The sequence below is a fragment of the Octodon degus genome, unplaced genomic scaffold (genome assembly GCF_000260255.1).
Source record: "Octodon degus isolate 3935 unplaced genomic scaffold, OctDeg1.0 scaffold00008, whole genome shotgun sequence".
In the NCBI taxonomy this organism is placed as follows: Eukaryota; Metazoa; Chordata; class Mammalia; order Rodentia; family Octodontidae; genus Octodon; species Octodon degus.
In genome coordinates this window covers 26,437,034-26,451,002 of record NW_004524584.1, presented here as the reverse complement: position 1 = coordinate 26,451,002, position 13,969 = coordinate 26,437,034, and the positions used below count along the sequence as shown (strand labels likewise).

Genomic DNA, 13,969 nt, shown 5'->3' with positions numbered 1-13,969 from the left:
CTCGTCGGGGGCGGGGCTCGTCGGCCTAGCGCCCCGCCCGGTGCCCGGCTAGCAGCACTCGCCGGGAAGGCGGCGCCGCCGGCGGCTGCTCTTCTCGCTGCGACCGCTCGCGTGCTGCTTTCTCGCCGCGCGTGGGTTCTGCCGCCGCGGCCCAGACTCCGTGGACGTCCCAGCCTCCCCTGCCCCTACCGAGGGTTGCTCCCTGTGGCCCCCGCAGGTCCGGCCGGGGCATCCAACTTTGCCGCCTGGTCCATCACTCTCACTCGGTGGGAGCCGATCTACCCGCCGAGGGTCTGGGGACTCCAGCGGTCCCCGGCCCGGCGCGCACTGCGCGTGGGGCGTGGGGGACGGCCCTGGGGAGACGGCCCGGAGCAGTGCGGAGGCTGCCTGGACTTCCCCGGCGGGGGCTGAAAAGACCCTCCGCGTTACCGCGCGCTGATGCCTGGACGAGGAGCGCGCCCCGCACCTGGTGAGCCAGCTGGTGGCCGTGGCGGGAGCCAGCACGGGGCAGCGCGGGCGGCTGTGGGGGAGTCGACGCCGGGGTGGTCGCCGTGGGCGCCCCTGGGGGTCATAACCAGGGGGTTGCTCCGTGGGATCAGGTCTGACCCGGTCAGTGCGGGGCGCCCGCCCTGGGCTGGAAGTTTGCGCCCTCTCTTTGGCTGAATGAGGGCTGAGCTTGCGGAGGCTGGAGCGCGAAAGCCCGGGCCTGCTGCGCGCAAACGCGGGACCGTGCCCGGCGCCTCAGAGGCGGGCGTGGAGAGGTCTCGCGGCAGGCTCGCCTCGGGAACCGTGGGCTGCAGACCGCGGCCGGCCGCTCAGTCCCGGATGGGAGCCGGCCAGGGTAGGTCTGCTAGCCCGCCTCGCTGGGCCTTGTGGCGAGAAATCCGGAGCCTCTGGGACTTGGGCACAACTCAGCGGAGCGCTCTGGTTAACGAGGGAGTCCCAGGCGGGGATGCGGAGCACAAAGGCGCTCGCCAAGTGGCCTGGGCCGGGCAAGCCCCTTTCCACTGGCATCTCGGGCTACTCCACGGGTCGCCCATCCCTTGGTTTAGTATTTTGGAGTCAGAGGCAGATCCGGGCACCGCGGGGAACGGTGCCTTCCGAGATATGTGGTGCACTGTGGTCCAGGAGCGATCGATACCCAGAATCGCTCTCTGCGGCGCCCACTGTAAGGCCTAGCGTGCACAGAACCCGAGTGCCCGGGCTTTGGCGGGAAGCGCGTGTGCACCTCCTCTCGCCCGGTTGCTTTGTACCTGGAGGAGGCTTCCCGGAGTTGGTGCTAACTTTCCAGCGCCAGCGGCGTCCCAGGGATGCCCGGCAGGGGGCGCTGAGAGCGAGGGCTCTGAGCCGAAGCCTGGTTGCCCCGCGCGGGTGAGGGTGCCGGCCGCAGGGGCGAGTCGTGCAGTGGTTTCTTGTCCGGGTGGAGGGTGCAGCAGCCCGTGTGCTCACCGTGGCGACCTCTTGGCCTTTCTAGAAGAGGAAGGGACCGGAAAGCCGGCCTCAGGTCTTCTTACTAGAAAGGGCTCTTTAGCGACAAATGTGCCTGCAAATTCTCCTGTGCACCCTGCCTTTCTCTCTGGGACCTTTGTGTTTATGCAGAGAGAGATCCAGACTGCTTCTAGCAATGTATTCGAAAACCACCAAGAATTACAAGTTTGCTGCAGTTATTCTTAAGAAAAACAGCTGAGCAAAGAACTCCCTCTTAATGGCTGAGTTTGGGCAGAACGCAAGTGTTTGCTATTAATTACGGAGTTAGTCTTTCATAAAGCGAAAGGCAAAACCACAAAATCTTTCATAGGGATGATTTTTTAAAAATATACTTAATATTCGACTGTTTGCTAATGAATGCCACCTTCATTATTTTGGAAGTGACGCTTACCCAGTGTTTTAGTGAGGGACGCCTTCACAGTTGGCATTCCAGAGCATGTTGTACCTTCAGCGATCTGTGACATTGTTTTCCTTCTCTGTGTTCCTATTTACTTAGAGAACCAATGACCCCCAACACACAGCCCGTTTCTGCAGCTTTGTTTTCGGTTTCAGCAATCCTAAATGGGGTTAGTCCACTTCCCCCCTTCCCCCACCCCCAAGCTTTTTTCTGTAAAAACTTTGAAGGAGGCAACTTATCCCCGGTGCTGTTTGTAGTCACTTTCTCATCTCTCAGGCTGTGGAGATGAAAACTCCTGCACCTCAGATTACAACATAGATTCTTCCTCACCCGGACAGGATGGACGATGCTTATCATTTTGTGCCTTTTATGAATTGCACTAACTTGTTTGGTGGTTTTAATGGCAAACAGCTGTAATTTCCCTGCTGCAAGCTGTGACTTTGGTCTCTTGGGGGTTGGGGGAAGTTTTTCTCTGTCTAAAGGAAGTTTTTGAGATGTTCAGAATTTGGTAAATATAAACCAAAGTTGTTCACTGCTGTTTTCCTTTCAAAAGATTTCTTCACTATGTCTGGAAAGAGTGAAATAGACAGAGTGTAGAGGCTGTTAAAATTTACTGACAAGGAGACTAAGAGGAGGATAAGAATGATTTTGTGAGCTTTTCCAGAAGTTTTAGCAGCTTATGGGCCCTGGGAAGCCCTGTCTATGTCTTTGCTGTATGAAGTTTTTCTTACGATTCTCTTTAACCTCATGCTGGGGAGGGCGAATGTTAAAAGCAAAAGACCTTTGTGTTGTGTACTAATTGCTTAAAATAGATGCCATCTCCTTGGGAACCATGTCAGATACGTGTGATGTCACAGAGAACGGCTTATTTGAGCCAGTGTGTAGTTTTAATGAACTTGGTAATTATTTTTAATGATTCCAGATTTCCTTTTTGGAAAAGGCGTTACAATTAAGGCTTTGCCCCTGCTTCAAGAAAAGGGAGGGGCTTTCTAAATGTCCCACTAGAGAGAAACTCGTCCTGTTGGACAAACAAGTGATCACCAGCTCTAGAGCCCTCGGAGACTCCGAGGAAGAGAGTTTGAATTGTAAATCATACATCCTGCAAGACAGAACAAATTAATAATTGTTAATAAACCCCAATCAAGTAATCTCATTACAGTAGTGCATGTAAAGCTATTTAAGAAAAAACATCCCTACAGTCTGCGTTAAATTCTCTATAACTCTTGATTCTAAAATTATACCAAATTTGTGTTTAAAATGTTTCTGAAATTGTTGCTATAGTTACCTAGACAAATTGCTTTGGATATAATTATAATCTTAAGGTGAAGAGTTTTTACGTTTAGCATTCAATAATGTTTAAAATGTATATGACTGTGTCTAACAAATTTAGTTGCAACAAAATGTAAGGTGTCTAAATGGAAACCCTGTACAATTCCACTCACCTGGACCTGTTTGCAGATCTTTATATAGATTTAGCTATTTTTTGTGGCTCCTGGATTGAGTAGATGTAAATATTTTAAGTTGTTTACACTGTTTCGACTAATGCCGTGGGCAAAATAATCATTTTCAAATATGTGTCCAGCAATCTTGCTAAATTGGGATGCCGACGGCTGGTTGAAGTGATGGGTTTTTGTCACTGCTCTGCCCTGTAGAAATGTTCTGCTCTAGGTGGCAGGCAGGCTGCGGACCAGCAACATCATGGTATCTCAGTTCAGCAGGTGTCAGCCAACTCTTTGGAGAGCAGTTTGCAAAAGCAGCCATTGCTATCCTTCATGTTTCACTTATTTTGCTGCTGAAACTTCCAGTCACTGGTTGACCAGATGAATAAGAATCAACTTCTGATAGCAAGAAAGGATGAAAAAGATTAAAGAAAGCTAGATGATGCTTACAGTGGGCCACCTCCAAATTTGTTTTATTCAGTGTTTAAGTCCAACAGAGCAAATCAAGGGCTGCGGAGATGGCTCAGTAGAATAAGCGCTTGCCTGGCAAGCACAAGGGCCTGAGTTCAATCCCCAGTTCTGCAAAACAAAACAAAAAACAGAGCAAATCAAGGGGCAAAAGTTCATTCAAGAGAAGGCACTGGATAGTGTGTACTTATCTTAACATATGGATACTGATACAGTCTTTGCCATCTAAAAGGTTCTAGCACTCAGGAAATCTGGCTGTCCACGTCACTGGGAATTGTGAAGCCAGGCGGCTTCAAGGCCCAGCTGTATTTCAGCTGGAGCACAACAGCTAAAATAGGACTACTGGAACGGTAGGCTCACGAAAACTGCATTTTCCCAAAGGAATTGCTGTGATCTTTCGTTTTCTTCTTTTTTTTTTTTTAATCCAAGATTAATCATTGTTTGACAAGAGCAAAGAAAGATGAGCGTATTTTATTTTCCTCTGATAAGCTGTGAGATGTGTGGCAGTGTAAGTACATTAGCCTGAATATGGAAAAGTGAAATCATTCCGTTTTTACCCTTTCTCCACATGGACTAGAATTGCCTTTCTGATTAACATAGAAAACATAAGCTATGTTGAAAAAGAACACATTTCTAAGCGGATGAATTTATTTTTTTTTGGTTGCCAAGCCCGGAATCATTTGTCTTCCCCTGGCTTTCATTCATTACTTGTTGCTGCAGTTCTGTAGAGTTGCTCCCCTTCGTGCAGAATAACGAGGAAGCAGACACTGCAATAACCTTATTTTATGTTGCACTTTTATGTACATTTGAGAGTAAATCCCATTACTGCAATAGGTAATTCAATTACAGATTGTATGATAAATAGCCGGCAGAATGGTGCTATCCGGAGCCAGTTCTATTGGAGAAATCATACTGTATTTGCTGAGATGTGAGATAAAGAAGTTACAGGCGAGGGACAGAATTGTACAAGGACGACTTGTTCACAGGCAGTAGAGCTCCTTTGGATCGGTGCAAATTCACTCAGCCTTTGGTAATGATGCATGATATATTCATGGAAAGGAGAAGAAAAAGAATAATTCTAAGCAGTTTCTCCACAAAGTCGTAAAAAGGCTAATGTTTGACTAAACCATTCATTCTTCTGAACCATAGGAGGCATGTGTTTCTCACAAGCTGACTCCAAATAAAACTCTACACAAAGAACTTTGCTTTCTAGTTAAAAGAAAAAAGCCAGGCATGGTGGTAGACCTGTACTCTCAGCACATTGGAGGCCGATGCAAGAGGATCACCAGTTCAAGCCCAGCCTGGGCACTTAGTGACTTGGTGAAACCCTATCTCAAAGGAACAAATAGGGAAAGGTTATAGCTTGATGCAAAGGCCCTGGGTTTAATCTCCAGCTCCACAAAAAAGCAAACAATGAAACAGAGCTCCCAAAGCTGTCTCAGCCTTGACTAACCTTCCCCAAACTTTTTGGGGAAATAGATCACATCAGAGATTAGGGGCATTTATGTGTACCCGTTGAATTTTAGAAGCCAAACGGATTTTAGAAGCATGACTGCTTTTGCCATTCTTTTTATAGGACCAAGATTTAGCTTTGCTATGAAACTTTATAGATTGTAAAGCTGAGAACATTATAACTAGTGGCATAAAGAAAGAAAAACTACTGTGAATGTCCAGTTCTTCTTGTCCAGCAGATTCTATGATGGAGCCGTTGCTCACACTGATTGGCAAAGGAGCAATAATGTGATAAGGATTTGCTACTAAGATGTCATCTTCACCTTGTATGTTCCCGCTGTGTCCTGACTTCAGGAGAGCAGAGCTCTAGGGAACTGGGTGAGAGCAGGCTCTGGGTCTGGGGTTCAGAGATTCTTCTTGTATGGACAGGACAGGGCAAGAGGCCTCCACCTTGAATTAGGGGCTCACTAGGAGTAGGGGCACCTGCTGCCCTGGCTCAGCTGTCATCCTGGAGAGAGGGGCTGTGGATGGCTTCCCTGTTGGAGAGGTGGGCAGCCGGGACTCTGCGTGAGCAGGAGCAGTGACGGCGACATCCTTGTGCTCACATGACACTGGAGTCTGAATCTCTGGGAGGACCTTGCAGGGAATGGCTGAGTTTGGAGGTTCCCAAGGCAGAGTGGAATCCATGTCTGCATTGGCGTGTGACTCCTACCGACCTGCACCCCCAGCTGGGAGCTCAGAACATGCCTGTGTGAGTGGCCAAGTGTTGCTAGGTATGTCCTTGGGATGGATGGTGCAGGACACACTGCCAGAAAGAAATTATGATGTAGAGTACAGTTCGGGGGAGGAAAGTGTGTTTGATTTCGCAGTGATGAAACCAAGCCAGCACGACCTGCCCTGCCCACCACCATGTGTCCCCAGAATGTTGCTTTCCTGCTGCTTACATTTAGGATGGGTCTGTGAGGTTGGGATCTGATGCAGTGATGTAATTCCCCTCCTGGGGTTCCAGTGGAGGAAGTGCCCTAGAAGCTGGGCTATGGGGCAAGATGTGTGTGGCTGTGGCTCTGTGCACAGCACTGCCAGTGTCCCTCCTGCCTCCTGCCTCCTGCCCTCTCCCTATCCTTTCCATCTTCTTTCCTCCTGTGTGGAAGGCTTTTTCTCTACCTTAAAGTGAGGCTCACTGCCTGTAGGTCTGGCTGCCTGACATTTGTACTTCAGTGTCCTCATCTTCAGGAGAATGTCCCCAAATAGCACCAACTAAAATGGCACCCCTTCCCCAGCCTGCCCTCGTCTCCTTGTTGCATTTGCACCACCCCACATGCATTTATGTCTTGTTGTCTGTCACCAGCTGTGCTGTTAAACATAGATTTGTCCCCAGCAGTGCGCAAGACAGTGCCTGGCACACAGGAGACCCTCAGGCTACAGGAAATCAGTGCTTGAATGGGTAAATCCGCTTTAAATTGACACAGGTAGTGTCCACCACAACAGAATGTCATCTATACAGGAGTGTGACTTAAGACTTTTTGTAGCCAACCACGCAAACTAAGCACTAGTAATAGTCTTATGTGAGGAAAAGTGTTTCAGGTACCCCAGGACTGATTTATTAGCACAGTCTGGAAACATAGATATGCTTGAAATTTGAAGACTGGGGGCCCTACAAAGTTTTATTGATTCTAATGCAAGCTTTCCACAGTAAGGAGCTGCTAAATGATTTGATGACTCTGCTTGACTTGGAACTTACCAAAAGAACAAAAAAGACTTTTTTTTCCCTTAAAACATACAAAATGGAAATTTAGGGTTGTCATTTCCTTATTTAACCCCTAGTCCCATCTACAGACAAAATTTTAGGGAACACATTGTATCCTTGTTACATACTCTCACATTAGAAACTAGCTGCTCTAGAACATTTTAGCAATATGCCAGGCTCTCTTATTTGATTATGAGGCCAAAGAGCCCTGCCACTTGATTGAATTTATAGATTAAAAAAAATGTATTTGGTACAGGATCTGTCTATGTAACTTGCACTTGTAGTCATCCTCCTGTTTTCAGCCTTCCCAGCACTGGCATTACAGGCATGCACCACCATGCCCAGGGTTGGTGGCTGGCTCAGCATTCCTGGGAGCAGGAATGACGTGGCAAGTGGTGCCAGGATTTGAACCCCAGTCCCTGAGATTGCCTGAGCAGTTGCTTAGTCAGCTGAGCTATCTTGCCGGCCCTTACAGATGTAATAGGTTGAAACAGGTATTCACCTGTTTACACAGAAGGTGGGAAAACTACCCAGCAGCGAAATGGATGCACTCTTGGTGCCTGTTTGTGATCCTCAAGACATGATGCTCAGTGAAAGTAGCCAGTTGCAGAAAGCATCTAGGATACAAGAGCATTCAGGATACAGGTGTGGATGTGTCCCGCAAAGGTGAACCTTCTAGGATGGACAGTGGGGAAGAGGCTGTCTGCAGCTTGCAGGCAGCCTCTTCTGGGGGCCCCAGAATGTCTCACATTAGATTGTGAGCATCGGGACAGGGCTCCGTAAATTTACTAACAATCACTGAACAATACATTTACTGCGAGTACTTTTTATGGTATGTACCTTATATACCTCAATAAAAGCATTGACAAAAGAAAATCTGGGGCATTCCATATAATGCTAGAGTAAATTAAACCCCCAGCTGCTTAAGCACAAGCTCTGCTCTATTTACTATGGGTTCTAGGCTGTATTTCTGCTGTAGTTTCGATGCTCAATGTCAAGATCACTGGGCGGAGAGGTGAGGTGAGCAGCCTTGCTCAGGCACAGGGGCATTTCCTTCCTGGAATGGGTACCATAGATGTTATCTCTGGTAAACCAGTGAACAGTCTCTTGTATGTTCTGGATAATCGATGAAGCTAACCAGCCAGCACAAGGTTAGTAGCCTGCAGCACCCAGGCTGTGGACTGAGGGGACTTCTTTCAACCAGTTTGCCGTCTCCAGGTGCAACTCAGGGGGCGTCTTGACCCACACAGAATCTCGCATCTCCCTAGAGTGACCAGGCCTGGAACCTCCTGGGCGAAGTCATGTTCACCTCACTGAGGCTGACCCCAGCGGTGGGTCACGTTCATGGTGCCTACTCCTGTGCCCCATTTTGGGTGGGACCTTTATTGCAGTTGGCCAGGAGCAGGCTTCATACAGCTGGACCTACTGGTGGAACCACATACGTGCAGGTGCCCACAGCCCGAGTATTCAAAGTGAGTTTGCTTTTTCCCCTTAGAAAAGGAACAGTTAGAGTATCCTTCTAGAGCTTTCTCTGTTGCATTGACAAGATGTGAAACTTAAGTGCAAAGCTGAAAGTAGGTTATGGGTAGAGATCCACAGGAATTGCCTGCAATTTCCTCGCACTTCCGCTGTTGGCTCTGGGCGGAAGTGAGTGTCTGTCGCTTTCCCCACTTGTTTACTGTGACCGGTATCTGTTTAGTGCCTTGCAATCCTCTGTGCCTCCTGCCAAGAGCAGCCTCACGGGCACCTTGCTTTCCCCACACCAGTTGCTTTCTGCCTGGCTACTTTCCGAGGGAGTGTTGGCTTTGGCACAAGTCCTGGTGCTCTGGTTTCACCCCTGCATGGCTTTTGGGACCGGGCCACAGGCAGCTGGTCTGCAGAGTTCCTATGCATCTCTGAATTAGTATAAAAAAAGTATTTTGAACCAGCCCTGCAATGTTTCAGGCGAGTGTTCCCAGCACCTCATTTCTTCAGTCCTTGTGTTTGTAAAGAAACATTGAGCCTGGCAGAGTTTTAAATCTTAGGGCAGTAGTTTTATTGACTTCTTACCAGTGTCATGTCTGACGGGCTCCTTCTGAAATTACCCCTCTGAATGAGCCGCCCAGCTTCGAAGCAAATTAAAAGTAACATTTATAAAATGACGATGTTTTTATGTTGCAGATCCTAAGATATTACTCATCCATGGTGAACAGCAAGGAGTTATTTATGAGATCGCATTTAGCTTTTCTTCTGCTTATTTAATGGCAAGGAAGTGAGTGGCACTTCTGGCTTTGATCTGTTTGGGATGCTCTCAGTCGATGAGTAACATGAGGCTTAGGTGGGTTCTAATTTCTGATGGTGTTTTGTTTCCTTTCGTTTCCAGTGGGCTAATGTTCTCCAGATTTCAAAGGTAACTAGTCAGGCCTTCTGTTAAATAGATTTGACTTAGTATGTGATTACAGACATCACCTCGTTACCAGGACAGATGTTTCATTTCCAAACACAAAGAATAAGACCGTGATGCAATTTTCTCTTGTTTTAAAATCTCCTCTGGAGTAATTGTTGATTTGTATTGGTCTTGAAAGCTTCAGTTGATCATAATTAAAGTAGCACAGAGCATTATATTCAGAATTATGTGAGGACATTGTCCTAAGTGGGGAAGTGCGGCGGGACATTCCTTTTGATGATTTTTATTTCTTTCTAACCATTCATTTTTCTGAAAAGGGTATAAATGTTCACATCAAGTATTGATTTTTGCTGCTCTGGAATGTGTAGGATCTTAACTGGGTTACAGCAGGCTGGGCGCAGGCACGAACCACGTCACAGCCTGGCTGGGGGAACTGCTCACTCCCTTGTGTCCTGGGTGACCCCTGTCCACCTGTCTTTATCCCAAAGTTTAAAATCAAAGTTTGTTTACAAATGAGTCATCGAAATAAAATTGCTAAGGTTTTAGCTGAGAATTAAAGGTAGAGATTTTACTTGGGAAGTTTAATACTTTCAGGCTTTCAATGTAAAAGAAAAATCTTTTCTCCCTGAGGCAGGAGTCCTGTGCCTGAAGGTTACTCATTGGCCCTGGTCCAGGTGACCAGACATCTGTGTGGAGAAGAGGCGCATTTGGGGCTGCTGCTGCTGCTGCTGCTGCTGCTGCTGCTGCTTGTCCTTCTCAGAAGGGCCGTGCCCCTGACCTCTAGTGGCTTGTCCTTCTCTGGCAGGGTTCTCCTCTGGTGATTTTCTCTGCTAAGCCTACAGCCTTCTAATTATTAGGGTCTCCTTTCACCAGAATGGTTGCACCAAGCCCTCTTCCATTCCTGCCAGGTAGAGGGGCTTCAGGTTCTGTGTCCTGGTTCTGACCTAGTCTAACATCTGTGGTATGTGGCTCCTCTGCCCTGGGTCTGGAGCTGCTGCTGCTGTGGCTGTTACAGGGACAGGACAAGCATGTCCTTGTGCTCCTGGGCTGCTTCTGGCTGGTGCAAATGACAGAAGGAATGTGGTGGCTGTGGGTCTCACTGGCTGTCTGTCGTCTGCTTGTTCCAGCTGGGCCTTGGATCTTTCTTCACTGGCCATGGGGCAGGGAAGCTGCCTCTGTTCTTCACCTGCTTCCTACTGGGAAGATCTGAGCTTCTGCTTGTGCTGCTCTCCGTCCTCTCCACGTCTGTCACTCTCTCAATTTGTGCCAGATGTGGCCTTGGGTTGGAGAGAAGACCTAAGCTAGGTGTTGAGGTGAAAGTATTTTCTACTCTACCTATCCTCACCCCCTTCCCTCAGCCCTCTTTCCTGTCTCCTTTTCCATGTGGCTCAGTCAGTTTCTGAGACATAATACCAGATAGCCACAACTTAAAGAAGGGAAGGTCTATCTTGATTCAGTCTGTGGAGGTTTCAGTCCATAGTCAGCTGGCTCCAAGGCAGGGTGGTATGGCAGAGGTTACAGTCGAGGAAGAATCAGCTCATGACTTGGTTATAGTAAGCAGGGAGCAGAGTGGGGGAGGGAGCAAGGGGGGTAAGGAGGGAGGGAGAGAGGGAAAGACAGACACAGAGAGAGGAAGATAGAGAGAGAGAGAGAGACAGAGAGAGAGAGACAGACAGACAGACAGAGAGACACACACACAGAGACTGACAGACAGGGAGACAGACAGAGAGACAGACAGAGAGACAGAGACAGAGACAGAGAGAGAGAGAGAGAGAGAGAGAGAGAGAGAGAGAGAGAGAGATCAAGGGAAGAGGGGGAGAAAGGCTTTCCCAGGCCCCCAGTGACCACCTCCTCCAACCAGGCTTCACCCCCAACATTGAAGGTAGCTACAAACCCATTAGTGCACCAGTCTACTAAGAAGCATCATGGCCCCACGTTTCTGCTATCTATCTCCCAAAGCCCCACCTAGCAGTGCATGAGCGTCGGAGGGACATCGAGATATAAATCATAACACATCTCTGCCTATCTGCCTTTCCTCCCTTGCTCCCTTGCTCCTTCCCTTTCTTACTGTGTTCTTTATGCCAGTTTCTTTCTCATGCCTCTCACACCTCCGCAGAGTGCCCTCCTCCCCAGTGGAAATGTGCAGTGGTCTTGGGGTGTGTAGGGGGGAGTGGACTCCGGCTCAGGGAGGTCGGGTAGCAGAGCCCCTGAACGAGCTGCGCAAGTCCAGGCAGTGTATTTTGGCTGTCACAGCTTTCCAGGCAGACTCCAAAGTCAGGCCCAGAGCCAAATTTACTTTCTGCCTGCCAGCAGTGATGGAATTCCTTGGTCCCATCACCAGCTTGTGAAAAGAAATCATTCAGGAAACTGCAAGCTGGCAAGTCAGGATTGCAAAGATTCTTTCCCTTGGAAGTTTATGCTTGCACATGTTATTTAACTTTGAGCCATTTCTCCAGGCCTACCTGCTCTTGGAGGTTGGTGGCTTACAGCAGAGAGCCTGCTTGTGCTCACCGTAGGGGTCTGATGGACCACGTTGGAGCTGCGCAGAGCCCAGAGACTTTTGCCTGTTGACACCCCACTTATCGCTAACCCTGGAACCTGCACACACGGGGAACTTTCAGAACCAGGGCATTTTAGGTGATTTTCCATTACAGCGGCAAGATACTTTATGCTGGGTACCTACGAAGCAAAGAAGTTTGCTTAGCTGCAGTTCAAGGCCACGGTGCGGGCAAAGCTTGGTGCTGCTGAGGAATCCCTGGGAGCTGGCATCTCGATGGCTGGAGCATGTGAGAGGGAAAGATCTAACCTGAGACAGGAAGCTACAGGTGGTCAGAGGGGCCAGTAACAGCCTTGGGTGAAACTCTGCCTCTTAAAGTTCCTAACCCTTCAAAGCTGGGGAGAACCAGGAACCCTTGGGGCATGAAGCACATTGAAATCAGTACAGAGTGCGCCTGCTTGGGCGTTAGTCCCTGAAGCTGTGAACAGGACGTGCAGCACCTCCTCGCTGTGGTCCTGCACCCTGACAGCGAAGCACTGGAGGACGCTTCTTGAAGCAGTGTCTGGATGAATCAAGTTGTGACGGAACCTCGAGGAAAATCGTGATTCCAGGGTGGCCAGGCTAGAGGGAAAACTGTCTTGCATAGCACGGGGGAAAGACAGCAGAAGTAAGGTACCCTGAGTTTTTCCCGGCAAAGACACCAGTATTCACAAGGCACTGAAACAGATAGGTTTTTTTGTGTGTAGAAATTAAAACAGAAAAATCACACATTCTGGATTCAATCACCATGGCTTTATTGGGTTTATTAGCTCTGGTTGGTGAAGGGAGTGATTTTGAGACAGATAAGCTCTGACAAACTTTCTTCATGTGATCTGTGGGTCCTTCAAAGCCTTGTTGTCTTCCTGGAAAGCTGAGTTTCCCTCTTTTCTCTTCAGAAAGAAGACAGTAATCATGCCCCGTTCCCCTGTAAGTGGGGGTACTTCAAGAGAAAATCAGTGAGGTTCAGGCCATGTCTTACTTTTCTCGAGTCCCTCCCTCCATGTCACTGAGATCTGATCCCACACGCAGGACACCTGCACTCGGGGCACCCACAGCTGGGTGGCGAGCTTTGGGGTCAGCGTGTGGGACACACAGGGAAAGGAAATGATCACCCCACTGGGGAGGGCCCCGCCGAGCCCCGCAGGGTCTGATCCGGCTTCCTTTAAAAGCTCACCACGGCTTGCTCTGCCCTCCGCCTGCTGCTGAGGTGGCAAGGTCTTTGCAGAAGCCACTCTTAAGTGTGATCCTTCTCATCATGAGAGCTCCTGCGGCAGACTGCAGAGCCAGCAAGCCTTGCTGTCCAGTACGGCGTGGGAGCTGGGATCTCGTGGCCTGTTTCCAGGCATGGGCTCTACTGTGGCCTATCAAATGGGGTGACAAGCTCATCTCCAACCTATAATCAAGAGATCCCTTAATTAATGTGTGTGGGGGGTATGAGAGATCGAACTTGGGACCTTCTGCTTGCCAGGCTGGTGCTTATGCCCCTGAGCTATCTCCCCAGCCCAACATATATACCTTTAAAGAAGTTTTGGATTTAGTATTGAGTGCCTTTCAATAACCTTTTAATTTTAATATTTATTTAATTTTTTTTTTTTAATTCAAAGTGTAGCCCCTTTAAAACTTGGCTTTTGGGCCCAAACTTCCTGCTTAAGGGTGTTGGAGATGGCCACAAGTGGAGAGGACAAGGTCCCCAGGAATCCTGCAGAGTCATCCCCAAGAGGTTTGGACAAAGGTAGTGAGTTGCTTACATCAGAGACTCACATAGGACACACCCAGGCCAAGCTGCCCTTGTGGACTCTTTTCTAATTGCACTTTTGAATGAGCACAGACTTGGATACCTACTTTAATTAAGCCTGTAGGGCTTAATTTAAGAAAATAAATCAAAAGTCTGCTCCCAAAATGGCTTCTTTTCTTTTTTCTTCCCTCCCTCCTTCCCTCCCTCCCTCCCTCCCTCCCTCCCTTCCCTCCTTCCTTCCTTCCTTCCTTCCTTCCTTCCTTCCTTCCTTCCTTCCCTTCTTCCTTCCTTCCTTCCTTCCTTCCTTCCTTCCTTCCTTCC

The 13,969-nt window shown here is 48.7% G+C and overlaps 1 protein-coding gene across 2 annotated transcripts in view; it reads left to right on the top strand.

Moving 5' to 3' along the window:
* The first annotated feature begins 68 nt into the window (after window positions 1–68).
* The window catches only part of Sema5a (semaphorin 5A), a 530,837-nt gene continuing 516,936 nt past the window's right edge, over window positions 69–13,969 (top strand). For both annotated transcript variants that reach the window (XM_023706626.1, XM_023706624.1), the window contains exon 1: window positions 69–469. The gene's annotated coding sequence lies outside the window, so the exon portion shown is untranslated. The remainder of the gene's footprint in view (window positions 470–13,969) is intronic.